The 27983-nt window shown below is 34.9% G+C and overlaps 1 pseudogene; it reads left to right on the top strand.

Annotated features, from left to right (window-relative positions):
• Window positions 1–19725: 19725 nt before the first annotated feature.
• Window positions 19726–25679, top strand: LOC148211743 (uncharacterized; annotated as a pseudogene).
• Window positions 25680–27983: the final 2304 nt, after the last annotated feature.

The raw sequence follows: 27983 nt of genomic DNA, 5'->3' as shown, positions 1-27983 counted from the left end.
AGCTGATTCCAATCCGTTTTCCGACGAGTGCACGCTTGAATTCGGGTGTTGTGTTAATAACCTTGGGAAGCAACCGGCAATTGACGATTTAGCACCGTGGTCGTGCCGAATTTTGCTTTCAAGGCAGTGGGTTCCACGACACAACAACATATTTTTTCTATATCATATTCTTCCTTCCTTTACTCTTACAATTTGAAAGGAAAATATGGCTTCACTAAGATCCGGCAAAGTGCTTCCAAATCTATCCAAACTCGAATCATTGGATGGATTGAATTACCGATGCTGATCTCAGAAGCTACTAATCTTTTTCGAGCAATTGGAGGTAGACTACGTCCTGACAACCACTGCTGCCGATGTAGCTGCCGCCGCAGGAGTTCCCCCTAGAGTAGTCGTGAAGTCGCCGTCGGAGTTGCCGCCACCACCACTGATAAGTTCGAGAAAGATAACAAGACTGTTCGCGGGCATCTCCTCAACCATATGAATGACTCGCTGTTTGATCTTTTTGTTGCTAAAAAATCTGCAAAGGTTATTTGGGACACTCTGGAGTCAAGATATGGTGGAGATGATGCTGGGAGAAAAAAGTATGTGGTTGGCAAATGGTTGCAGTTTCAAATGGCAGATGACAAACCAATTATGGACCAAATTCACAAATACGAGAACTTGGTGGCTAATGTTCTGTCCGAGGGTATGAAGATGTGCGAAATACTTCAGGCAAATGTACTGCTCGAGAAATTTCCCCCTTCCTGGACTGATTATCGCAATCAGCTGAAACATAAGAAGAAAGATTTAACATTACAAGAATTGATCAGTCATATGCGCACAGAAGAAGCCAATAGACAAAAGGATAAGCTCTCTTCTCAGTTTGTCAATTCAGTTAATGCTAACTTAATTGAATCTTCTGTTGCAAATAAAGACAGGTTCAAAGGCAAAAGAAACCTGGTTGTCAAGGAAAGAATCCAAAAGAAGAAATGATTTCAATTCAAGAGTTCCAGTGGAATAATTGAAAAATCAAAGATAGTATGTTCCGAGACCTGTTCCATGAGTTTCAATACTCCACTGACGCTGAATGCATCTTTATGGGTAACTCAGCTACGGCTGGAGTCCTTAGTAAAGGGAAGATTCTTTTAAAACTTACATCTGGTAAAACTTTATCCTTAAGTGATATTTTGAATGTTCCTTCTCTACGTAGGAACTTGGTATCTAGAAGTTTACTAAACAGGGCGGGGCTTAGGATTGTCTTTGAGGCTGACAAGGTTATCATCACTAAAAATGGTGATTTTGTTGGTAAGGGGTATCTGGTTGATGGTCTATTTGTTCTTAACACTATGTCTGCTTTTAGTACAATAAATGAAATTGTTTCTCGTTCTGCTTATATGGTTGAATCCATTGATATATGGCATGGTAGACTAGGTCATGTGAATAATGCATCGATTAAAAGACTTAAAATTTTAAAATTAATCAATGCTTTTGAATTGCATGAAACTAGAAAATGTCCTGTTTGTGTAGAAGCAAAATTTGCTAGAAAACCGTTTAAACCTGTCTCGACTTGGAGCATTGAACTATTAGAATTAATTCATTCTGATTTAGCGGATTTCAAAAGCACCACTAGCAAAGGCGGCAAAAAGTACTATATTTCATTTGTAGATGATTTTTCTAGATACATAAAAATCTATCTTCTAAAATCTAAAGATGAAGCAAGCAACATGTTTTTTAAATTCAAAGCTGAAGTAGAAAATCAATTGGATAGAAAGATAAAAAGGCTAAGATCTGATAGGGGTGGTGAATATAGTGACAACTCACTTAAAGAATTTTGTGAATTGCATGGTATTACACAAGAAGCTATTGCACCTTATTCACCTCAACAGAATGGAATTGTTGAACATAAGAATAGAACTCTAAAAGAAATGATGAATGCTATGCTTTTGAGTTCTAGTTTATCTAACTGTGTGGGGAGAAGCTGCACTTTCTGCTTGTTTCATTCTTAACGGAGTTCCTCACAAAAAATCGGATAAAACACCTTATGAATTCTGGAAAGGATATCCACCTAACCTAAGCTACCTGAGAGTGTGGGGGTGCTTGGCAAAGGTAGCGTTTCCAGAATTATAAAAAGCCCACGATAGGATCTAAAACCTTTGACTGTGTGTTTATTGGGTATGCTCGAAATAGTTCTGCATATAGATTCATGAACTTAAGTGATCATTCAATTTGTGAATATAGAGATGCTGTGTTCTTTGAAAATATATTTCCTATGATAAAATCTGTTAGTGAATCTAGTGGAAATTTAGAACAAGTGTCTATGTTTGTTCCTTCTACCTGTGATACTATGATAGAACCTAGGACTGATGTGATGAATCCTGAACCTAGGAAAAGTAAAAGGCAGAGGACTAGCAAAAGTTTTGGGCCTGACTTCTTAACTACCTTCTTGATTGAAAATTGTGATAAGATAGATGATAATTTTACTTTCATGTATCTAAAAGATGAAGATCCTAAACCTATTAGGAGTAAATGGATCTTCAAAAAGAAAATTAGACCAGATGGTTCAATAGAAAAATACAAGGTCAGATTAGTAGTTATTGGTTACACACAGAAATTTGGTATTGATTACTTCGATACTTATTCACCTGTAACCAAAATAGCCACTATTAGATCTTTAATTCCTCTGGCCGCTATTCGTGGCCTGCTGATACATCAGATGGATGTAAAAACAACTTTTCTTAATGGAGATTTAGAAGAAGAGATCTATATGACTCAGCCTGAAGGTCTTGTAGTAGCTGGTCAAGAAAATAAAGTATGTCAGCTTAAAAAATCACTCTATGGTCTAAAACAAGCTCCTAAACAGTGGTATGAAAAATTTAATGGTACTTTAGTAAACAATGGCTATAAAGTAAATTGTTGTGATACATGCATTTATTCGAAGATGTTTGGAGCTGCATGTGTGATTATATGCTTGCATGTTGATGACATGCTTATTTTTGGTACAAATATAGATGTTATTAATAATACCAAGTCTTAAGAAAAATAAGGGCGAAACCACCTGTTAGAACACCTTATGATGCGAGCACAAGTCTTAAGAAAAATAAGGGCGAAAGTGTATCTCAATCTGAATACGCAAAGATCATATGTAGTGTCATGTTTTTAATGAACTACACTAGACCTGATATTGCATATGCTGTAAGTAGATTGAGTAGATATACACATAATCCTAGTAAAGAACATTGGAAGGCTCTTCATCGTTTATTGAGATATTTGAGTGGTACAATGGATTACTGTTTGCATTTTAACAAATTTCCTGTTGTGATGCAAACTGGGTTACAGATAACGATGAGGTAAGCTTCACTAGTGGATATGTGTTCATTTTAGGTGGAGGAGCTATATCATGGAAGTCAGCCAAACAGACCTGCATAGCACGCTCCACCATGGAGTCAGAGTTCATGGCACTCGAACTAGCAGGGCAAGAAGCTGAATGACTTAGAAGTATTCTTGGAGACGTACCACTGTGGGGGGCATCTGTGCCAGTGTCCCTACATTGTGACTCACAAGCTGCCATCGGGATTGCCAAAAACAGTGTGTACAATGGCAAGAGGAGGCATATACGCCTGAGACATAGAGCTGTGAAACAATTGCTAAAAGGCGGGGTAATCTCTTTGGAATATGTGAGGACTTAGAGGAACTTGGTAGATCCTTTCAAGAAAGGCCTAACAAGGAGAATAATTCTTAAATCCTCAGCATGTATGGGGCTAAAACTCTAATACATCAATTGTTAATCCATAGCCCTTGTTAGGTGGTCAATAAGTAAACTTGATGGATCATTAATGAGTAATGTAAATCCATAGCCCAGTCTTTGGGTGGTCTATTCATAGACTTGATGGATTAGTTACAAAGTTTTCATAGCTGAGTTTTGAGTGATTTATCTTTGATAAACTTGATGAAGCACTGACGTGATTGTGAAGGTGAGGCTGCCTTCTATGAAAGAGTTGAGGGTCTCTTTCTAGAGCTTTCACGTGACCCAAGGTTCTATGTGGATGGCTATTTAAAAGCACATGTTGTATATCGTGGAATCAAAATGAAGGATTAAAATGTGTTGTGGAGGTTTCAACCACGATTGAAAGTTCAAGAGGTAACTCACTTTCACTACTTAAGTTGTTGCCTCACTTCACTATGCATTAATTCAAATCGTAGGATCTTAATGCTTAAGTTTTATTCTTTTATTTGCTCAGAATTTTGTTTTATTTTTCATCTTTTTGTCATTCGTGGGGGACTGTTAGGAATGTCAAAAGAGAGTTTTTTTTTTTCTAAACAAAATATCCTTCATTTTCTCATATGGAATGATTTATCCAAAGGATTTTTTGGAAATAAATAACAACCAGTTTATTACTAAATGTGTTGGGCCCAGAACATACCCACATTTTGTCTTGCTTTGGAGTGAGCTGATGTTGGGCTTATAATAGACTCATATAAATTTGGTGGGTTGATTGGTTTTGGGCCATGCAGAATGTTTCTTAACATTATTACATGGAAAGTTTCTTTACCGTTTGCAATTTATGTTTGTAATAATTTTAATGCAAACGGTTTTATAATCAATTTTTAGGAAGAAACGTTAAAATTTAAAATGCTATATAAACCCATCCCCACTCTCATTGAGACACACCCAAAAAAGTCTTCTCCTCTTACATTCTCTCATTTTTCTTAATTCATTCTCTGTTTTCAAACTTTTGTTCTGAGCTAATTCCAATCCGTTTTCCGACGAGTGCACGCTTGAATTCGGGTGTTGTGTTAACCTTGGGAAGCAACCGGCAATTGACGATTTAGCACCGTGGTCGTGCCGAATTTTGCTTTCAAGGCAGTGGGTTCCACGACACAACAACATATTTTTTCTATATCGTATTCTTCCTTCCTTTGCCCTTACAATATTAACACCCTTCCACACAAAAACAAATAGGACCGCCCATCCCTCCAACAAAACTACATTCACCATAAGAATTTGGACTTTTATATATTATAAACAAAACAATCCATCACATTCAGCATCAGTCAAATACTTCTATAATAATCCAAAACTATTATGTTATGAAGTACCATATATACACCTTTCAAAATTCTACGTACCATATATACACCTTTCAAAATTCTACGTATTATAAACAAGACAAAGTATTTCTAATCTACCAAGTACTAGACAAAAAGTAGTCTGAGCCAAATACTTACATCAAATAAACAAAACTAATGAATCCATAAGTACTACACAAATTGTCTAACAAAAGATGCTCATTCTATTTGAACTTCGTCGATTTCTTTTTGTTGATAGGCACTTTTTATATTAAACTAAAAAAAAAGATAATACTAATATAAGGACAAATCATATATAAACACATAAATGTATATAATAATACGTACAAGTTCAGTTGTAAGAGTATCAGGGTTCTGCACTATTTCTCATAAATACTTTTGCAAATAGTACCCACACTCGATAGAACCTCATTGCTGAGGACACTACATATAGAAAATTTGAAAGCTAACATAATTATGAGTTATACAAAAGATTTACTGCGACATTGTTATGAGCTATGCAAATTTACCTTCACAGGTTTCCAAATTGTAGTATTGCTAGATTGTTGAGTAGAATGTTTTGCTTGCCATATTTTCAATAATCTAAATAATTTGAAACATTAGAATAACATAATTATAAAAATTTCAAATATAAGAGTTCAAGGCACTTACGTGTTTATGATTCCCTTATCATTTTCTTAATCTTACTTCTTAAGAAGTCTAATACATAAACACAATTCCCTTGGAGATGTATAACAAACCACTTCTAGTGAAAACTACTAATAACCAACATGATAATATTATCATTCATGGATGGATAAAATAAACTACAAATAAGTAAAATGAAGTTAAATTGCTAGCTTACCCGCTGTTATGTGAGATGGGTACTACTTGTTCTAAGTTACCCATGTCTAACCTGTTGGCTAGATGTCTGGAACAAGTTTCTTGAGACATTATTTGTGGTACAATATTGTCCGGGTCAACCACCAATAACGTCTTACGTGTCTCCTCCTCGCATTCATTCCAAAGATACCTAAAAATATAATCGTAAAACATTCAACTTCTTAGTTAGAAAAGCTAAGATATGAAATCGATTCAATATACTTACACGATCTATGTGAGCACACACACATAGCCTATTTCAATCATCTTGTAGTATTGCATGATGTCGTCACGTGTTAAACTAATGATATTCTCTGTTCGAAATATGTAATCACCAATATTGAATCAAATTACATCCTTGTAGTTCATCGTACGCATGACATATTGATTTAGGAGTTTAATAGTCATATGGATATCAATATGTTTAGATGATTCTTTTATTGGCTTCAACGCTCGAGGAGAGGGAATCTTTGACAAGCAAAATTACAAATATTTAACAAATGAAAAACTAAAACATGACTCAAGTTAGAACAAGACATACCTTTTCTCCTCATGTAAAATTACTAGTATATGAGGACATGCCACGAAGCTACCAATGTTTTGATTTATTGTCTCTATCTCACCCTTTATAGGAACTGGTAGTGTAGCATCTTCACCAATGACAATGTCTACCATGATTTATGTCCAATACGATTTAGGTCCACGGTAGTAAAACCAAATTGATCTATTTTAAGTCCATTATTATTCTCAACCCAATCACATTTGAATAACATAAATGTCAAAGATGATAGTTAAGCTCCTAGATTCTTGTATTACACCATAAAATGTCATATCTCAAATGATAGGACTTTTGTCTTTAGCACTATAAACTTACATTGTATTAGCCGTTATACTAACTCCACTATTTTGAACCTTTCTTCTATCATCACGTATTTTGCGTGATAATGACAACCATTAACCACGTAACCCAATAGGTGGCTACATCTGGACGAGGCCCATGAGCAATCCATCTTAAAGAAGGTGTTATGGAGTTATTCGGCACCCCGAGAGTAAGTGCAACCTAAGATTCAATTTCAAATCAGTAGCTGACATTTAAGTATACCTTAAATTGTACGTTTAGAGATTAAGATTACCCGTTCTCGCAACCAACTACTAAATGTGTGATTATGCTCATCTTGAAGCCACTTCTTGTTTTTAGACATACTTGGATTAAGCTTAGACAAAACATTCATGTGTTGCCTGTTGCAAATATAACATATGTCAATGACAAAGTTATGATCTAGATGATCACTTAATTAGAAAGTTATGAAAGAAAATGAAATTTGCATATCTTACGTATGGAAGCACATCATTTACATTTTGAAGGACATAAAGGTGAGCTTGATCTAGTTGATCCTTACTCGGTCTACTATAAGAAGAAACAAACAATGGTCTATCAATGTATGAATTCTCTTTCCTCATCGATGACCTTAACCCAATTTAATCAATTCTAGATATATATTAAGAACAAAACTCTACAGCCTTCTCTACAATATAAGTTTCTCCAATGCATCCCTCCAGTCGAGTTCTGTTTCTTACATAATTCTTCATTACTTTCATATATTGTTCAAAATGATACATCCACCTCAAATACATAGGCCACAAAATTCCATTTCTCTTACAAAATGCACCATAAAGTGTACCATTATTGTGAGAATTCCAGTGGAAAATACTTTTCTAACAAACATAAAGTGACGGCTATGTCTTCTTGCAAGCCTTTTAACTTAGACAAATCAATTGCTTTACTACATATAGCATTGAAGAAGAAGCATAGTCGAATAATGACATATATAACATATTTCGGTAAAATACCACGAATGACAATTGTTGCATAAGAACGTGATGACCATGTGTCTTGAGGTTATTAAGTTTCAATTCTTCTAGCGACATTAGATACTGTATGTTAAATGAATAGCCTTCAGGTACTTTAGTTTCTGATAGTGTCTTACACGAATTCAATTTCTCTACCCGTGATAATGTATAACATGCTGGAGGTAAGAATATCCTTTTCTCTCCCACTTGAGGGGCCAGCTTTGATCTAATATTCAATTCGACAAAATCTAAACGAGATGGTAATCCATCCTTTGATTTTCCTGGAATATCAAGTAATGTGCAAATAGATTTGAGCACACATTCTTTTCAATGTGCATCACATCAAAACAATGGCGCACTTGAAGATACTTCTAGTACTCCAACTCAAAAAAAAAAAAAAAAAGACTCATTCCAATAACTATTTGAAAGATCTCCATCATTTTTTCCCTTTTTTTCCTTTCTTACCAAATGAATATTTGAGGAGTGAATCTTAATTCTTGTTTACCATTAAATGTTTTCTTCTGCTTTCTATATGGATGATTACGAGGTAAGAATTTTCGATGCCCGAGATACGCCATCTTCCTCCCTTTTGGCAAATAAATGGATGAAGTTTTCTCCCTACAAATTGCAAGAATTTCTCCGCACAAGCACACAAATTCACATACGTAAGAAAATCATTAATAGTCTACAGTAAAATAGCTCTGAGTGTGAAACACCATTCTTAATCTGCATCAAAACATTAACTTCATCATTCGAAAACTTCTTCAAATCATCAACTAATGGAGCTAAATAAACATCTATGTCATTTCCTGGTTGTTTGGGACCAGATATTAATACAGTAGACATCAGAAATTTTCGCTTCATGCACAACCACGGGGGTAGAGTGTACGTCAGCAACATAACTGACCAAAAACTATATTTACTATTTTATTCATCATGTGGATTGACCACATCCGTTGAAAGAGGAAGACGACACCCTTGGTTTTCTTTTCTTTTTTTTTTTTTTTTGTAAATTTCTTTTAGTAGGGAATATCATTACAAAATATAAAACTTGTCACTTTTTTTTTCCTTTAATCTTTATATGACCAGATATTCTTTGATTTAGAAGATGTTGTACCACCCTTGGGTCTCTTAAATTTTAAATTAATAAAATAAAAGTTTTACATGAAAAATATGTTTTAAAAAATTTAAAAGTTAAATTGTTAATATCTAATTGTTCGTATATACCATGCATTTTACATTATGGAACTAATATTTTGATTTATAGTTTTACAAAATTTAAATAGAAAACAAGAAAGAACAAATCAATTATTTTCCCACTTCTTTTATACATATGTCCATACAAGAATGTTTACTATTTTTAAACCAAAAAGATAAATCTCAGATATTTTTTAAAAAATGAGAAATGGAAATATTACCAAATTTTACACCTAATTGTAATATGTTTGAAAATTTTTAGCACTAAAAAGTTCATAAATAATTATGGAGGTGTAAGATAGAGTGATGTGAATAAATTAAAAGAAATTAAATATCTATTTTTCTCCTATAGAATAGGATAAATTTGTAAGTTGTTATGTTTTAATTTCAAATCCTTCCAAATCCGACCTATTTGAAATTAAAATTTTCTTTTGACAAAAGACGTGATTTCAAATTCATTCATTTTTTTCGAACCAAATAGTGTAAATGATTTAAAAATCATTATGATTTGCAAGTATTGCAGATCAAGGTTCCAAACAATATGAACACCAAAACAACAAAAATATTGTTTTCAGAATTTTCACTATTTTAATTTGATCACAAAATTCGAAAACATTTTTTAAAAATAAATCTGACAAATGCATATTCACACAATAAATTGGTGGCTATAAAAAGAAGGTAGATTGCCACTCAAAAAAGAACTAAAACATCATCATCGATGGACTAAAAAAATATATTCTAACTTAATCATAACTTCCAATTTAATATATCTCAACCTAGGTTTAAATTCTCAACGTATATTTATGATATAATATAATTCCATTGAAAAATATTGAATTTGTCATCGAATTGATTTATTATTTACGCAAATTAATTTTTGCAGGGCTGGAATTGTTATCCATCATCACATATCAATAAGTGATGTTAATTATACTTTATCTTGCTTTCAGGTGATCCATACTAACTTTTGGATTCTGTTATATATTTTTCAAATACTATTCTTAAAAGTATAGTGCCCCTTTTAATATATCAAAAGATCGCACGTTTCTAAAATAATAATTTGTTCACGATTATATATCTATTTTGAGGAATTTAAAAACAAAACAAAGTAATCTAAAATTGTTTGAATTTCAATTAATATTTATATCTTTTTTATATTAAAAATTCGCCTCATGAAGAAACAATTTTTATCAAGTTCATATTTTATGAAAACAAACTTATATTTAAAATATTTTACAACCTATGTTAGATATTTATTTTTTTAAAAGACTTATAAACATACTTCTCTTTAGCTGTTTGCAGCAAACTCTGAGTCAATTAGTCACAACTTTCCCTCTCTAATTAAAACAATGAAATTCTCTTGATCTCTAATAAATAGAGAGTAATTTACTCATAATGTTACTTCATAATATAATCTTCACGTGCTCATCCATATCTATATCTATATTATATCTATGATATATATAAAAGTGCGTATGGAGAAGAAACTTTTTTTTAGACAACATTATTTTTAACTTTTTATTAAATACCACGTATACCCTTTATATACTCGGGGCAATTTTTTATTTCATTAATTTGTTTGTTTTTTTTTATTTTTTAATACTTCTATAGATTGTGGCAAGTGCTTTCATTATTTTTTTTTACTTTTTTTCAATAGATATTAAACGTGTTGTGATTTATCTTTTAGTTTTACTTGTTCTTTTTCTTTTTTGACACTGTTTTCATTAATTTTTTTTTACTTATTTTAAACACTTATATATTGTGCCAAAGCGAGCATAGCTCAGCGGTAATTGGCATATACCTCCAACCAAAAGGTTAGAAACCTGTAAAATCCAAACAGGTTAGAAACCCAAGGGTGGTACAACTCGCACAACTAAAAGTTAGATCCCAAGGAAAAAAATCTATACAGTTAAAACTAATTGTACGCTAGAGCCCAAGAGGCTTGACTATCACCAACTATGACGAAATGGTATGGGGGCTATTCTACAGAAACAGCCACCCATTGAACGACCGAGTGACAAGTACTTTCAATATAGAAGTCTTAGCATTTTACTTATGTTTATTGGCTTCTATTTTAAGAGTGGTGGCTACTGTTATGGGAAGAAAAATATAGAACGGACGAAGCGACAGAAGGGCAATCATCGAAGACCGTCGGCCCGGGCCAACCCGGACCGACCCGTGGCCACTACTCGGTGCCGACCAGGCCTCGGTGCTTAAGTCTTCTTGGTGTCGAGGTGTTCTTGACCAAAAGGTTGAGAACCCTAATTCGACTCCCCTCGATCTTTGTACCCACCTGATCTCGACCGTTGATCCCGATCCACGACAAAACACATGGGCCCAGAAGTCTAGATCTACTAAAGACACTAGGGTTCAACTTCTGTAAACCCTAGGGAGACAAGGATTCAACTTCTATAAATAGGGAAGTAAGCCAAACCCTAGAGGTATGATCACAACACCCTACACTTTATACTCAACTACTCCATTCTAACTTAAGCATCGGAGCCCGTGTGGCAAGAGTCACACTGGTCTTAGTGCTATTCTGCTTTGCAAGTCTAGTCGATCCCTTTATTTTAGAAGATTGGTGCGAGTTTGGCGAGATTCCAAGAGTCTAAATTTATGCATCAACACCTTTGAAGTCTTATAGATTAAAGATGGCAGAAAACTCGTTGTTCTGGCCCTGAAAATTAATGACAAAGAATCATTTACCGTTCAGTTTAAGTATAAATGGAAATAAATAAATAACAAACATATGATGGGAAATGTATAATTTAAAGTCCAAGAGTTTCATTTTTACAATTGAAAATTTAGGAGTGAAACTTTCTCACTCATTAAAGCTTGAGGGTTTAATTTTTTTAATTAAATGTTCAGAGGTTCAATTTTTTCACTTATCAAAGTTTGAGGGTTTAATTGGTTTAATTCTTATAAAGATATACCATTGTAATAACTATGGTAAGGAGTGGTGTACAATTTTCCCATAATAAAATGTAGTAACTGTCTACCACATTAATCATACAAAATCAAGAGACTGGAGCAGGCATTCTACCCTAGATTTACATATACGGCATATGAGTGCATTACTGGAGGCTGTGGAAGTCATGAGCCATGTCACCTTCTAATACTATACACACTAAAATTGTGTTTAGTCAGTGCATGCGTTGTCATCAATTTCCATATAATATCGCATCACAAGGAAACTGATAGCAGAGAAGTGTACATAGTGATACCAAGTAGGTCCCTCAACTTTTACAAATTTTCAATTTTAAGCCTGAACTTTTGGAATTTGATTTTAATCCTTAATTTATTACCCACTTCCCTTTTTTATCCCTTTAACTTTCAAAAACTCAATTTTAGTCTACTAGCTCTCATTAAATTACACATTTAGACCCTACCATATCCCTATCAAATGTGACATAACCTCATTTGTTATTGAGAACTAAAATTGAGATTTTAAATATTCAAAAGCCAAAATAGCAAAGCGTATAGAAGTTTAAGAACAAAAATCATACTTTCTAAAGTTCAAGGACTAAAAAAGATTGATAAAAGTTTGGGAACTAAAACCACATTTAAACTTTAAAATCATATAAACTTAATACAGTATTTATTAAAAGTTTATCCTAATTAAAAATCTAAGGTTAAGCTATTATGATTATATAATAAGCTTAATAAGAAACCTTAAAGAAAATAGAAGTTCCCTATCTTCAGGATTTTAATAAAACAATGGTTTCAATTGAAAAAGTTTTGTGCTAATTGAAAATTTATTCATAAAAAGAAAATGTGCCCTACAATTATAGGGTTACAAAACATGTTTTCAACCACATTGCCTCAATTATTTATCATTGCCTCAATTATTTATCAATCCCAATAACATGGAGTATAACAATTGGACAATGTATCATTCACAAGAAAGTATGTGGTTGGAACTTGGAAGGCTTCATGAAATAGCTTGAAGAAAATTCTAAAAACATGAAAAGACAGAAGGTTGAGAATGAACCTGAATCTACAATAACAAACTCAATTACCCACTACCCAAACTCAGATGTGGAGCAAATTTAAATTACCCACTACACGAACTCAAACTTAAAGAACAAACTCAAACTCATTCCTGCAACAGAGATGAAAATGGGCAAATATGAGGGAAGAAAAGAGAATGAGGAAAGAAGCCTTCGATATTGTCGTCGTCGCCATATATTCGCTCCCTGCCACCGAATCGAAGCTCACCGCTACAGATTTGTCGCTCTCTGCCGTCGAAAATTGTTCCTCACCGTTGGGTCTCGCTCGCACCTCCTGTACGTGGTCGTTTACTCCCCTTCCACGGGAATGGAGCAATGTTCACTCCGGTTTCACGAGAGGGTAGAGAGGGTTTGTGCGACAAAGGGAGCTGGGGAGGCAAAAAATTTTCGGGTAAAAAATTTAATTTAGGGTTAAAATCGGGCAATTTTCATTGCAAGTTTGGCCCGCTATTAAAACTAAAGTTACAATGGCGGGCTAGACTCGACATGGATACCTAAAAAAAAAATTAAAATTGGGCGTGTTTTTTGCATGTCCAACATGGTTGCCTCCTGTTTTTCTTGTGCGACATCGTTTCCTCCGCATTTTTTTTTCTCCGACATTAAAACTAAGATTTGTTGTAGTGTGAAGTTTGACTTATTTGTTAAGTTCAGAGAAAGGCTAGGAGTTGCTCAAGTCTAGATTAAGGGAGGATGTTAAAATTAATCTAGACATATTGCAAATACATGAATTATCAATAAATTATATACATGAACAATAGGATACATGAATCACTAGATACATTGATGAATGTTCATGTATTAGTGAAATGTCACATGTATTGATATTTACTATTAATGTCTTTTGGTGTATTTTTCCTACTAGTATAAATATGTGTAGGATTTGTCATTTGTAATCATCTAAAAAAAAGCAAAGTCATTTTCAAAATACAAGTTTTTGTTTCTCCAATTTAGTGTGAGTAAGAGAACAATCTTCTTCTCTTGATTTGTGTTGTGATAGCCTACTTTGTTTCCAACATGATTAGCCTTGACTGCCACCAAGGAATAGACCCACCATGCCTCAACCATTCTCTGTCGTGGAACACTCGCACTATCTCCTTCGTTCCATCTCCATGACTGGTGAAAGTCGCTGGAGGTTGGCGGCAACGACAATGACGACCGATGATACTGGGACGACAACTAGCAGCCCGTGGTGAAGTTCACTAGATGAAGGGAGAATGAAGAAGGTCAAACAATGAGATTATCTGTTAAAAGGAAAAAAAAAAAAAGAAATCCAATAGTGGCAAAAATATTATTCAATTAATACATTTGCAAAATAAGTATGATACAGTCAACCATTTAATTGCCACGTAATTTAATATTAGTCCACCAATAATTCAGGGACCATTTAAACCTATTTCACAAAGTTTAGGGACTAACAATGTTATTTTAAAACTTTAAGGACCAAATATACACCTAATCCAAACTTCAGAGATCAAAAGTGTCCATTTTAATTCTATAGGAACCAAATACATACCTACCCAAAATTCACGACCAAAAGTGTATCTTTCCCTTGTTTATTTATTTTACGTGTCTAATTCAATTATTTATTTGAGTTTTTTTTTTAATTTGTATTTTAATTTTTCTTGTCTATTTTTAGAGTGTAGTCATGGAACATTGCAACCAAGAAGAGTGTGAAACAAAGTTTATTTGTTCACTCAAATTGTTCAGGCTAAACATTGTTTATGGCGTAATATTTTGAGTGTTTTTTTCATGTAATTTTGAGAAGTGAAATCTTGTGAGCTATTTTTCTTTTATGAGATTTGCTGTTTTTCTTTTATGAGATTTCTATGAAGTCTTTGGAGAGGGTGCATCCATCAATGAAGAGAGTTCAAGCGGTGGTCTACAACACAAGGGAACTTATATTTAAATATTCAATTGAATGAGAAAATTATCCACCAATGAAGTGAGTTCATTCAATTGATTGTAAATTGTACAAACTTTTGATTGTTAATCTTATTTTATTGACCTGACCTAATAGACTAGGCTAGGATACCAAACCAAATAAAAAATGTCTTTGTGTCATATCTCTTTACGTTATTGTCTTTGAATATTCGCTACAATTGCATGTAATTAATTGTTTAAATTTCAAGGATTTGAAAGATTGAAACTTTATAATTACAGTAATATTTTAACAAGCAAATTAGAACTTTTGATTGGAATCTAAACAATGCACTAATTTCTTTTAGTGATATTTTTGGGATTTTTAGTGATCTAATATGTTTCTGCTAAATTGTTTATTTCAAAAGGTTACTACAAGCAACTATCCGTATTGAAGATCTAAATGAGAGCATGTTGGGAATTATATACCTCAAAGGATAAGAGAAACGTGTATAAAGGCACACGGTCACAAGTAATACACTGAGTTCTGATCTTTTCACGAACTGTTTTTGGTTGTTTAAAAGTATAGGGTAACCTACTGTCGTATGTCTATGCGTGATTATAATCCTATAATATAATTATGAATTCACATGCTTTTATGAGTTAGAGGGCCTGTGTCTAAGATCGTGGTTTATGCACTTATGTGAAAGTCACATCCCATATTAGTTCCTTAAGATTTTACTTAACCTAACCTTCTCAGTACTAGAATTATGATTCAATGTATAAATCAATTTTCTAGCGACCAATGTAAAAAATCACTTGAGAAAAAGTTTTTAGGAATTAACCTAGAAAAGCGCCATCCTTGGTTTTTCAAATGTGTTAAAATTAAATAAATTTACCTAAGACATTAAACAGAGAGGTTGAAAACTAAATTACTACTTAATTAAATGAGGAAAATAGTCAATAAAATAAGATAAATGATTTCCATTGCTTGAATTTACAGAATGACAAAGTACAATAAGCCTTGGATTAATCTTCTCTCTTTTGAGCTTGAACGGAGTTAACACTAGCTAGAACCCATTAAATGAATGAAAATAGATGAAGTATAGATGAAAATCAACTTAAATTAAAACAAGAAGGTACAAAATTTAACAAAGGGTCACTAAGAACTAGGATTTGAGAACAATCAAATGACAAAGTGAAAATATTACAATGAATTATATACGTTAGGAGATTGAAATAAGAGTGAATGAGATGCTAGAACTTATGAGGAAGTTTTCATTATATAGAGCTTGAGATTGGTTGAATTTCCCACAGAAAATAGGAGGATAGTGTTGGTATTCTGGAAAACTGAATGGTTCTGACTCGGACTACATCAATTTGACTAAGGTAATTCAAATGTGAGATGACTTCTATGCCCTCCAAATCAAAACATGTGTTTCATTAATTGATGCCAAGCAGTGTTTTCTCCTAGAGTAAGAAAACGTGAGTTTCTTACCAGTTTGATCACAATTTATCTCAATTTATCTCCAAACACCTCATGTTACATTTTACCCTGAAATGTTTAGCTTTTATCCTACTATAACAATATGTAAATACTTTTTGTAAAATACGTAAGGAAATGGGTCATTTTTATACTCAAACATATCTAGAAAATAAGCTTTTTGTCGTACAAAGTCAAACTTATCACACCACCAAAATTAGCTATTTGGTTGTCTCCAAGCAAACACAATAACAACAATCCTAAACAAACAACATGCTAAAAATTTAAATGAATCATAATCCAAATGATCTAAGTAAATGACTCATATTTGTCTAAGGAAAGACTTCATAAGTAAATTCCCTAACCTTAACTTCAAGCCAACGTTATCATGAACTAGTTTTGTTTCGAAAATAAAAATATTTCTAAATCCCCTTATTTTATAAACCAAAAACTATTTTCAATAGCAAGGAATTTGTACACTTTCAGTTTGTTTAAAAAATTTTATATCGAAATGACACGTGGACTTGGCTACTAGCCCCTGTGATTTCTAGAACACTAACATTGGTATTGCACCACGGCGACATCTAAAGGCCTTTAGGTAATGACTTGACCATAACATATCTATAGTGGGCGTCACGAGGTTATACTATGTTGTAAAGCTATACCTCAAGGCTACTTTTGCCACTCAACCTAAACTACATGAGTGTTTATAGTGGGGCTCACAATAAATTTATGTGCATTTTTTTGCCCCTCAAATTTCCTACCAATCTTTTCTTTCTCTTACTTATTTATGTTTTCCACAATCTTATTTTCTCACAAGTACTCTCTTTTTTGTTGGACTTTATTTTATTTTTTATTGTTTAAAATTCTTTTTTCATTTTTTGGTTTATGCAAATGACTATTTTTTTAACAAGACTATTTTTCTGCATATTCTTTAGTACTATTTTTTTCAAAAAGTAAAGAGTAAGATTTTTTATGAAATTGAAATAGCATTTTCTTTATAAGTAAAAATACACGCAGTTACCTCCCCAAATTTAAGAGAAACAATAGCCTCACTCGGAAAAGACTTTTTTAGAGATGCATGAAGCTTTTCAACAAACTTGACAAGGACTTCGTAATATTGAAAAAATTTAACCTTGAAACGTAAAATAGTTTATTAACAAAACATAGTAGAAAATGAAGCAGGCTTGATCATAAGATTAAGAAACCTAACAAATTCATGTCGTTAGAACCTAACAAATACATGTCGTTAGTTATCCTCATCGACATGAGACACACACAAAGAACAAAAGAAAGCGATTCATTAAAAAGATAAGCATGATATTCATTATGAAATCGACATTGCAGAAACAATGAACAAACAAATAAAAAATTTTAAAATATGATTTACTTGTTCTCGCATGATAGATATGCATATTAATATCCAACAAAATTTTCCACAGCAGACCTGCATCTTAATCCAAAAAAAAACATTCCTAACTAAACAACAAACCTAACTAAAAAGAAAAAATAACCTAGCAATGAAATTAACAAAATGAAAGGGTCAAAACAATAAATAAATGGAGAAAGAGACTCCCTAATCATCATCGTCATGATCGGAAAAGTTTGGTTGAGATGTATCCTCTCAATAATGACGGGGAATGGTGTTGACTTGTGAAGGTCTGCAAGTGATTCTTGCTATGTAGCTAATCGGGCAAGAACAACTCATGTAACACCCCGCATTCTCTGGTCTGATTATTTTGATATTTCATTTGTGTCTTTGGATTTTTTTTTCGGTCAAGTGAAATTCTTCGATCTTCTTATTTTGTAGTTTTAATTTTGGGTAAATTAGAATCAAGTTTATTTTCGTTGGATTAAGATAAATTAAGTTTTCGAATTTTACAAAGGAGGTTTTAAATTAAGTCTTAATTTAAAGTTTTGAAAATTAAATTTTTCCTTTTAGACTCTATTCTTGGGTTTTTTTAATTTTTCCTTCCCAAATATTCTTTAGGTTTTTATTTGGGTTTTTTTATTTTTATTCTTTATGTTTTTATTTGGGTTTTTTTTTTATTTTTATTCTTTATGTTTTTATTTGAGTTTTTTATTTTAGGAAAAATCTCTTCATCTTAATTTTTTTGAACATTAGTTTTTTTTTCTTTTTTCTTTTTTATTTTTTGGGTTTGTTTCTTTAGTTAAATAAAAGGAAGGAAGGAAAAAAAAGAGAGCAAAATCAAATCAAAACCCTAGCCCTAACTTTGTCTTCTTCCTACTTTAATGTAGCAGTCGCCTACCCTCCTCTTCTTGGGAAATTTGAAATTTTGACCCCTCCCATAATTCACTTTGGATTTATGACCCAATTTTGAAAAAAACTAATCTATGACCCCATTCTTCCTTATTTATTAATAATTTCAAAATTTTTAAATGTGAAATTACCGTAGTACCCTCCTCATGTTTCAAAATCAACATCTCTCCCTCTACAAATCTCTTTACAAATCTTTATTCCCTCCACAAATATCTCACAATAATTAATTACAACCCTAAAAAATCAAACTTTTAAGAAAAATATCTAACTCAAATAGTAAATTAAAAGTTTAATATGGAAAAAATAAAAAACTTACATAATTACATAATTTGTGCGAATTTAATTACAAAAGAGTCAAGATTACAAAAATCTCGGGACAATATTGCATTAAATGCTCGAGATTTAATTGATAACTGTAGAACCAAAAAATTTGGCCCAATCATAAACGGCCACGTCATTATCTATTTTATTTAGGGATTAATTATATATTAACCATAAATTAAAATTAAAGATAATTTGACAATTAAAATATATAATTGGGTCATATGAGTATTGGGCTTGGAATCGATTTGGTTCACAGTCTTGGCCCAAAACCCAATTTACGATAAAACAAAGTGGATTAATATTTAAATTTAAATAAATCCATTTAAAGAATTGGGCTTGGCCCACAATTACCCAAGCCCAATTGTCCACCAAAACCTATGTAAACCTTTATAAATAGATGGGACCTCATTCATTTTGGGGGTTCAGAATTTCAGAATTGAGAGAATTCACACCAAATTGAAGACTCTCTTGAAGACTTGAAGATTCGAAGACCAACTTGAAGACTGTGAATGCTTGAAGACTTGAAAACTTTCGAAGAACATATAACTTCGATCCAAATTCAAGAACAAGCATCTCAATCTTCACATCAAGTTCGAGAGAAAGAATTAGAGGATAAAGATTAGAGATTGAATCCACTATACAACACATACTACAAATATAAAAGTTCAACTCCACGAAATATAATTTCTCCGAAAATTTTGTGTGAACAAATTAGCATGCCCAATGAAACAATCTCTACCTCTCATCTCTTTCCCAAGGCTCAAACTTCTCTCAAGAAAAAGAAAGAAGAAACAATGACATCTAAGAAAACTTCTTCGAGCAATACCTCTTACACAGGGCCGATCACCCGTAGCCGTTCAAAAGAAATCCGGTTAGGAGAAGATCAAACACCTTCAGCTGTTGCTAAGAAAATACTGCAGCAGATGAAGAAACCTACTCAAGTTGGGGTCGTTATCAAGGAGAATCCTTTGTTCATCGAGTCTGCTCCTTCCTCTGTTCAGTTGGAGAAAATTCCAGAAATCGATGTGATGTATGTTATGATGGCCGATGCAAGCAGCACGGAAGAAAGGATGGCTGAAATGGAAAGGAAACTCGTTGCGCTGATGAAGACGGTGGAAGAAAGGGATTATGAAATCGCTTCCCTGAAGAATCAGATTGAAAATAAAGATGTTGCTGAGTCGAGTCAAACCCCTACTCTCAAGATAAATGATAAGGGAAAGACTATCACTCAAGAAAATCAATCGCAGTATTCCACTTCGATCGCTTCGCTGTCTGTTCAGCAGCTCCAAGATATGATCACGAACACGATCAGAGCGCAATACGGCGGACCTTCTCAAAGCTCCCTCTTGTATTCTAAACCATATACTAAGAGGATTAATGATCTAAGAATGCCTACTGGATACCAACCTCCAAAGTTCCAGCATTTCGATGGAAAGGGCAATCTCAAGCAACATATTGCCCACTTCATTGAAACTTGTGAGAATTCTGGCACAAGAGGCGATCAAATGGTCAAGCAGTTCGTCTGAACGTTGAAGGGAAATGCCTTTGACTGGTATACTGATCTCGAACCTGAAACAATTGAGAGTTGGGAACAGCTTGAAAGAGAATTCTTGAATCGCTTTTACAGCACAAGGAGAACCGTCAGTATGATGGAGCTCACCAGTTGCAAACAAAGAAAAGGTGAACCGGTTGTTGAATATATCAACCGGTGGAGAGCTCTAAGTCTTGACTGCAAGGACAAACTCATGGAAGTATCTGCTGTGAAAATGTGCACTCAAGGCATGAATTGGGGACTTCTTTATATCCTTCAGGGGATAAAACCCCGCATATTTGAAGAACTAGCAACTCGTGCTCATGACATGGAGATAAGTATTGCTAGTAGAGGTAATAAAGAGCCTTTGGTCTCAGATGTGAAGAAAGAGAATAAGGAAATGAAGAGTACAGAGAAGATCTCCAAGGGTTCTATGAAGGAATCTATGGTCGTTAATACGACTCCTCTCAAATTTTCTTCGAAAGGAAAAGAAAAAGAAAAGAAGATAGAAAAGCGACAAGATGGAAATGTAAGATGTCGCCCATCTCTGGAAGAAAGACAAGAAAAGATTTATCCTTTTCCAGATTCTGACCTTACAAATATGTTAGAGCAACTACTGGAAAAGAGACTCATAGAACTCCCTGAATGCAAACGACCTGAACAAATGGGAAAAACAAATGATCCTAACTATTATGTATATCATCGAGTCGTTAGTCATCCAATAGAAAAATACTTCGTTTTGAAAGAACGAATCTTGAAGCTAGCTCGAGAAAAGAAGATTGAGCTGGATCTTGATGAAGTGGCCCAAATAAATCATGCTGCGATAATCCCAAGTTCTGGCAGCCAGTCGTCCACAATCTCATTTCATGACGACAAAGTGGGTTGGATCCAATTTGGGACCCTCGAACCTATGGCCATTTCATCCCAACACACGGCTCATAGGAAGAACTCTTAAGAAAAAGACGAATTTACAGAGGACGGAGAAGGAGAATGGACTCTTGTAACTCGTCGGAAGAAGCAAAAACAAAATTGCGTCAAGAAAGAGTCTCGCCTATATCGAGACCATAAAAGAAGAAGCAGAACTCAAAAGAAAAAGAGAAATAAAAGTTTGAGGAAACCTAAGCTGGTCGTGGAAGAGAACGAATATATTTCTCGACCTCAACAAATGATTACTTTGGAAGATTTCTTTCCAGCGAGTTTCCTTAATGATAATCAAGAGGAAATCTTTGAAATAGTTTCTTGTCACACTATCACTATAACTGACAATGACAATGCTTCTACAAGTTCAACAGAAGTAACGACAAAGTCAGAGGGTATGTCATCTTTCAATATAAAAGATTTGTTGTCGCTTCCTCGAGAGGTAAAAAATGCTCTTGTTAAGGCATTGAAAGATTCTGACATTCCAGCCTCTCAAGCAAACACATGTGCTTCATGTTGTACGTCTATTGGCTTCACAAATGAAGATTTGTTGCTTGGGTCAAAACCCCATAACAGACCGTTATTTGTCTCAGGATATATTCAGGAACAAAAGGTCAACCGAATTCTTATTGATGATGGCTTAGCTGTCAATATAATGCCTAAGTCAACCATGAAGTAGCTAGGCATTTCGATGGAAGAGTTATCAAATAGTAAACTGGTGATCCAAGGTTTCAATCAAGGTGGTCAGCGAGCAATTGGCATGATCCGTCTTGAACTCAGCATTGGGGACTTAAAGGCTAACACTCTATTCCATGTCATAGACTGCAGGACCACCTACAAGTTATTATTAGGGCGCCCTTGGATTCATGGAAATGAAGTAGTAACGTCCACACTACATCAATGTTTCAAATTTTATCAAGATGACATTAAGAAAATTGAAGCTGATACGAACCCGTTCTCAGAGGCTGAGTCTCATTTTGCAGATGCAAAATTCTATATGAAGACTGAGGTTATAAGGGAAACTATACCTACAGAAATCTCCTTGATCAAGAGCTGTGATAAACCTAAGTCGGAACAACTGGAAGATTCTTCAGCCAAAAGATTAATCAAAGAAGTAAATACTTCTAATGTCCAAAAGAATGAAGGTTGCGAAAGTGCCAAGTGCTCTTATCCTTCGCTATGTCCCTTTATCTCGGCGAAAGAAAGGTGAATCACCATTTACGGAATGCTCGGGAAACCTAAAGATCGGTGATGTAGAAATCTTGAAAGAGAACTTCACCACGCCTCTTACAAAGATAACAAAGCAAGAGGCTAAAAAGTCCGAGGACGACCAGATAAAGGTGATCTTGCCTGAGAAGCGAACGAAGGATGCTTTGACCCACAAGCATATAAGCTTTTGGCAAAAGCAGGCTATGATTTTACAACTCATACTGAGTTTAAAAGCCTACGGATCTTCGATGAAATACTCAAACTTTCTTCAACCCAAAAGAAGTTGCAAAAAGAGGGTTACGTCATACCTACCTCAAGAGCAGGCCTTGGATATAAATCACCAGAGCCTGTTCGCATTACCAGGAAAGGGAAAGCAAAGGTTGCAGACACGAACCATATTACGGTAGAAGAAGTTGACGTCCTTGAAAAAAATAAAGAAAGTGCTAACCAAAGGGTTTCTGCATCACGTGTACCTATTTCTTTTAAACGACCTTCAGTTTTCCGAAGACTAAGCTTTACACCAGCGAAAAATAAGGACGAATGTTCTGCGTCAGTTTTCGAACGCCTGGGACATGAAGAGATAGGAGAAGCTTAAAAAAAGGGGCAATTTACTGAGACGAAAGGTGACAAAGAAATCTGTAGTAGTGTTCCCTCCAGAATGAGAAGAAGAACTCGTATTTTTGAAAATACGGAGGGCTCCTTGAAGGTGAAGCCGCATACTGTCATCCTAACAAAACCGTTGGATGAGAGTGAAGAATACGAGGAAGATAAGGCCGAATGTTGCCATGTTACTGTTGAAGAGGCCTCAGACACTGAAACATCTGAAGAAGATGTCGAAGAAGCCCCATCATCATTAGAAGATGACAATCAGCCAACAGTTGACGAACTTAAGGAAGTAAATCTTGACACGATAGAAGATCCGCGTCCAACCTTCATAAGTGCGTCACTTACTCGTGATGAAGAAAGTAAATATATGAACCTACTCATCACATACAGAGATATTTTTGCTTGGTCATACAAAGAAATGCCAGGACTTGATCCAAAAGTGGCAGTCCATCACCTTGCAATTAAACAAGGATATCGGCCAGTGAAACAAGCACAATGTCGATTTCGACCAGAACTTATACCTCGAATCGAAGTTGAGGTCAATAAATTGATAGAGGCGGGTTTCATCCGTGAAGTGAAATATCCAACATGGATAGCAAACATTGTTCCGGTAAGAAAGAAGAACGGCCAACTTCGTGTGTGCGTTGATTTTCGTGACTTAAACAATGCATGTCCCAAGGATGATTTTCCATTACCAATCACCGAAATCATGGTTGATGCTACTACAGGACATGAATCCTTATCTTTTATGCATGGATCATCAAGATACAATTAAATTCGGATGGCACTCAAAAATGAAGAAATGATAGCATTTCGAACTCCGAAAGGGATATATTGTTATAAGGTAATGCCCTTCGGACTAAAAAATGCAGGTGCCGCTTATCAGCGCGCCATGCAAAAGGTCTTTGATGACATGCTACATAAACATGTTGAATGTTACGTTGACGATCTCGTGGTTAAGTCCAAAAAGCAACAAGATCATCTGGGGGATCTAAAAGTAGTCTTTGATCGCTTGAGAAAGTATCAATTAAAGATGAATCCTCTCAAGTGTGCATTCGGAGTTACCTCGGGAAGTTCCTTGGTTTCATTGTAAGACATCGGGGAATCGAAATCGATCAGTCAAAGATTGACGCTATTCAAAAAATGCCAAGACCTAGGAACTTACATGAGCTGAGAAGCCTCCAGGGTCGTCTGGCCTATCAGGAGATTCATCTCCAACCTAGCTGGCCGATGCCAACCTTTCCAGAGATTGATGAGGAAGGATACAAGTTTCGAGTGAGATCAAGCATGTGAAAAGGCTTTTGAAAGCATAAAAAAATACTTGCTTAATCCACCCGTCTTAGGTGCACCCATAGCAGGAAAGCCGTTAATATTATATATCACGGCGCAAGAAAGATCGCTCGGAGCGTTGTTGGTGCAAGAAGGAGAAAAAGGGAAAGAACGAGCCCTTTACTTGAGTAGAACCTTGATCGGAGCTGAGTTAAACTACTCTCCAATTGAGAAGATGTGTCTTTCTCTCTTCTTCGCTGTCGATAAATGAATGCACTATATACAAGCCTTTACGGTGCATGTAGTTGCTAAGGCTAATCCAATGAAATATATCTTGTCTAGGCCGATCATTTCTGGACGTTTGGCAAAATGGGCTATTTTGCTCCAACAATACGATATTGTTTACGTACCGCAAATGGCAATGAAGGGGCAAGCATTGGCAGACTTCTTAGCGAATCATCCAGTCCTATCAGATTGGAAATGTACGAGGACTTGCCTGATGAAGAAGTATTCTATGTTGAAATAAAGGAACCTTGGACCATGTACTTTGATGGTGCAGCACGAAGAAATGGAGCGGGGGCAAGTGTTGTCTTTGTCTCACCTGAGAAACATATGTTACCCTATAGCTTCACACTTGGTGAATTTTGTTCAAACAACGCTGCTGAATATCAAGCGTTCATCATAGGACTTCAAATTGCCATAGAAATTTGAATAACATACGTTGAGATCTACGGCGATTCGAAGTTGATAATCAACCAACTTCTGCTGGAGTATGATGTGAAGCACAAAGACCTTAAGCCTTACTTCGTTTATGCGAGACGACTACTGGAGAGGTTTGATGGTGTAACACTAGAGCCTGTTCCTCGTTCGGAGAACAAAAAAGCAGATGCCCTAGCAAATTTGGCTACTGCTCTTACGGTTTCAGAAGATGAGACATTGCACATTTCACTTTGCCAAAAATGGGTCACCCCACCAATCGAAAGTGAGCATCAAAAAGCAAATGCTATATCAGTTTGCATTATTGAAGAAGAAGATTGGCGACAGTCCATTCTAGATTATCTTCAACATGGAAAGCTTCCATTGGATCTCGACATAAGACTGAAATATGTAGAAGAGCTGCTCGATTTATCTACTACAAAGATACTTTTTACCATCGTTCATTTGAAGGTCTCTTCCTTCGATGTTTGGGAAAGGAAGAATCAGCTAAGACATTAGAAGAAGCACACTCGAGAGTTTGTGGTGCTCACCAATCTGGACCAAAGCTTCATTTCCGATTAAAGAGAATAGGTTATTATTGGTCCACAATGGTTCAAGATTCTATGGAATATGCGAAGAAGTGCGAAGCTTGTCAGATTCACGTTAATTTCCTACATCAGCCACCAGAGCCTCTACACCCCACTGTAGCTTCGTGGCCATTCGAATCTTGGGGACTTGACCTTGTCGGTCCTATAACGCCCAAATCTTCAGCTGGACATTCTTACATACTCGTTGGGACTGATTCTTTTTCAAGGTGGGCTGAAGCGATTGCACTAAAAGAGGCAAAGAAAGAGAACATTGTAAATTTCGTCCGAACTCATATAATTTTTCGATACGGAATACCTCAACGAATTGTCACTGACAATGGTAGACAATTCTCCAATAGTCTGATGGACAAACTATGTGAAAAGTTTAGCTTCAAGCAATATAAATCGTCCATGTATAATGCTGCAGCGAATGGGTTGGCAGAAGCATTCAACAAGACGTTATGCAACTTATTAAAGAAGGTGGTGTCCAAGACAAAAAAAGACTGGCAAGAGAAGATCAGTGAAGTGTTATGGGCTTATCGACCTATTCATCGTACTCCTATAGGAGCTACACCTTATTCTTTAGTTTATGGTGTAGAAGCTATCCTTCCATTGGAGCGAAAAATTCCATCACTAAGAATGGCAGTGCTAGAAGGTTTAACCACTAAAGATAATGCAAAATTACGCCTTCAAGAGTTAGAAGCACTTGACGAAAAGAGACTTGATGCGCAGCAAACATTGGAATGCTATCAGGCTCGAATGACCAAAGCCTTCAATAAAAATGTTCGGCCTCGGTCATTTCAAGTTGGTGATATGGTGCTTGCTGTTCGAAGACCTATCATCACGACGTATTACACAGGGAATAAGTTCACACCTAAATGGGATGGACCCTACATCATTAAAGAAGTTTACACAAATGGAGCATATAAGATCGTTGATAAAAATGGATTGAGAATTGGTCCAATTAACGGCAAATTTCTTTAAAGATTTTATGTGTGAAATGTAAACACTCCTTATCGTAAGAGTCTAAATTACATGATATTCCTGGCCCGCATGAGTTAAAAAGGTGAACGGCCTTAAAAAAAGTATCTTGTATTTGAACTACGTTATGACTTGATCCCTTTCATCGGAGGGTACATAGGCAGCTTAAAGAAAATTTTTAAGTTCAGTCTGAGCAAAAAATAAAAAAATGTGTAAACAAAATTCAAGAATTTTATTATACCAAAGAAACAATGCTAAGTACATTAATATGTCACTGGCTAATAAAAAGCAAATGAAATGTCTCTACATGAGATTATAAAAGCAAAAAAAAATATAATAATAAAATCAGGGCTTCCACTTGAACTCTTTCAGCTCTTGACATGCGCTTTCCAAAGCATTACGAACTCCTTCGAGAGATCTCACATTTGTTTCATTGGTAGTAGTGGTGTATTCCCTACTACTTATCTGATCACGTATCGTAGAGGTTTCAAGCCTATGTTTGTGCAGATCATTTGCTTTCTCAGAAATTAAACAGGAAAGCGTCTCAGCTTCAATCTTCATAGCTTTAAGCTCAGCCTCGTGCTCATCGATTCTTGAGGCCAATTTATTGAATCGCTCTTGGAGCGCATGCTGCTCTCCGAGTATGTGATCTTCATCCAATAATGATTTTTTCAAATTAGTTCTCATCTCTTCTAGTTGACGAACCTTGGTTAGTTGAGCAGAAAATGAGGACTCTAGATTATTATATCTTTCAACTTTTTGGAAGTAGTCGTCCACGAATGCCTGGAGAGATGTTAAGTTATCTGTTCGAGTATTGGAGATCTAGCCGAATATTTTATGTACTTCGTTTTTTAGATCAGCAACATTCTCAAAGGGAGTACGAACAATCTTCTCCTGTATGTCTTCCCACATAGCCATAGCTGCTTGCTGGGCGAAATTAGAGATTACATTTTCAGCAGAGTAATGAGAGATCTCAGGGTTTGCAACCGGTGCTTTATTCTAAGCTAATTGAGGAGTATTGACCATAATAGGAAGAGGTGGGGAAGTTATCTTCTCGACTATAGAGGTATTGGAACTTTCAATATGTTTTATGGAAGATTCAAAACCATCTAGACTCATCATCGACTCTCCACTATGCTCTTGGTCCACTTTTTCAATGAAATCCTCCAGAGGTAGCTATAAAAAGAAATGAGGTAAATTAGAAGACGTGACAATAAAGGAAAAGCAAGAAGAGTAAGAACTAAAGGAAAAGGAA

This window comes from Momordica charantia (genome assembly GCF_013281855.1).
Source record: "Momordica charantia cultivar OHB3-1 chromosome 4 unlocalized genomic scaffold, Mcharantia_2.0 BLBB01000004.1, whole genome shotgun sequence".
Classification (NCBI taxonomy): Eukaryota; Viridiplantae; Streptophyta; class Magnoliopsida; order Cucurbitales; family Cucurbitaceae; genus Momordica; species Momordica charantia.
Note: the sequence above shows the minus strand (reverse complement) of the source record. Positions and strands in the feature narration are given on the sequence as shown.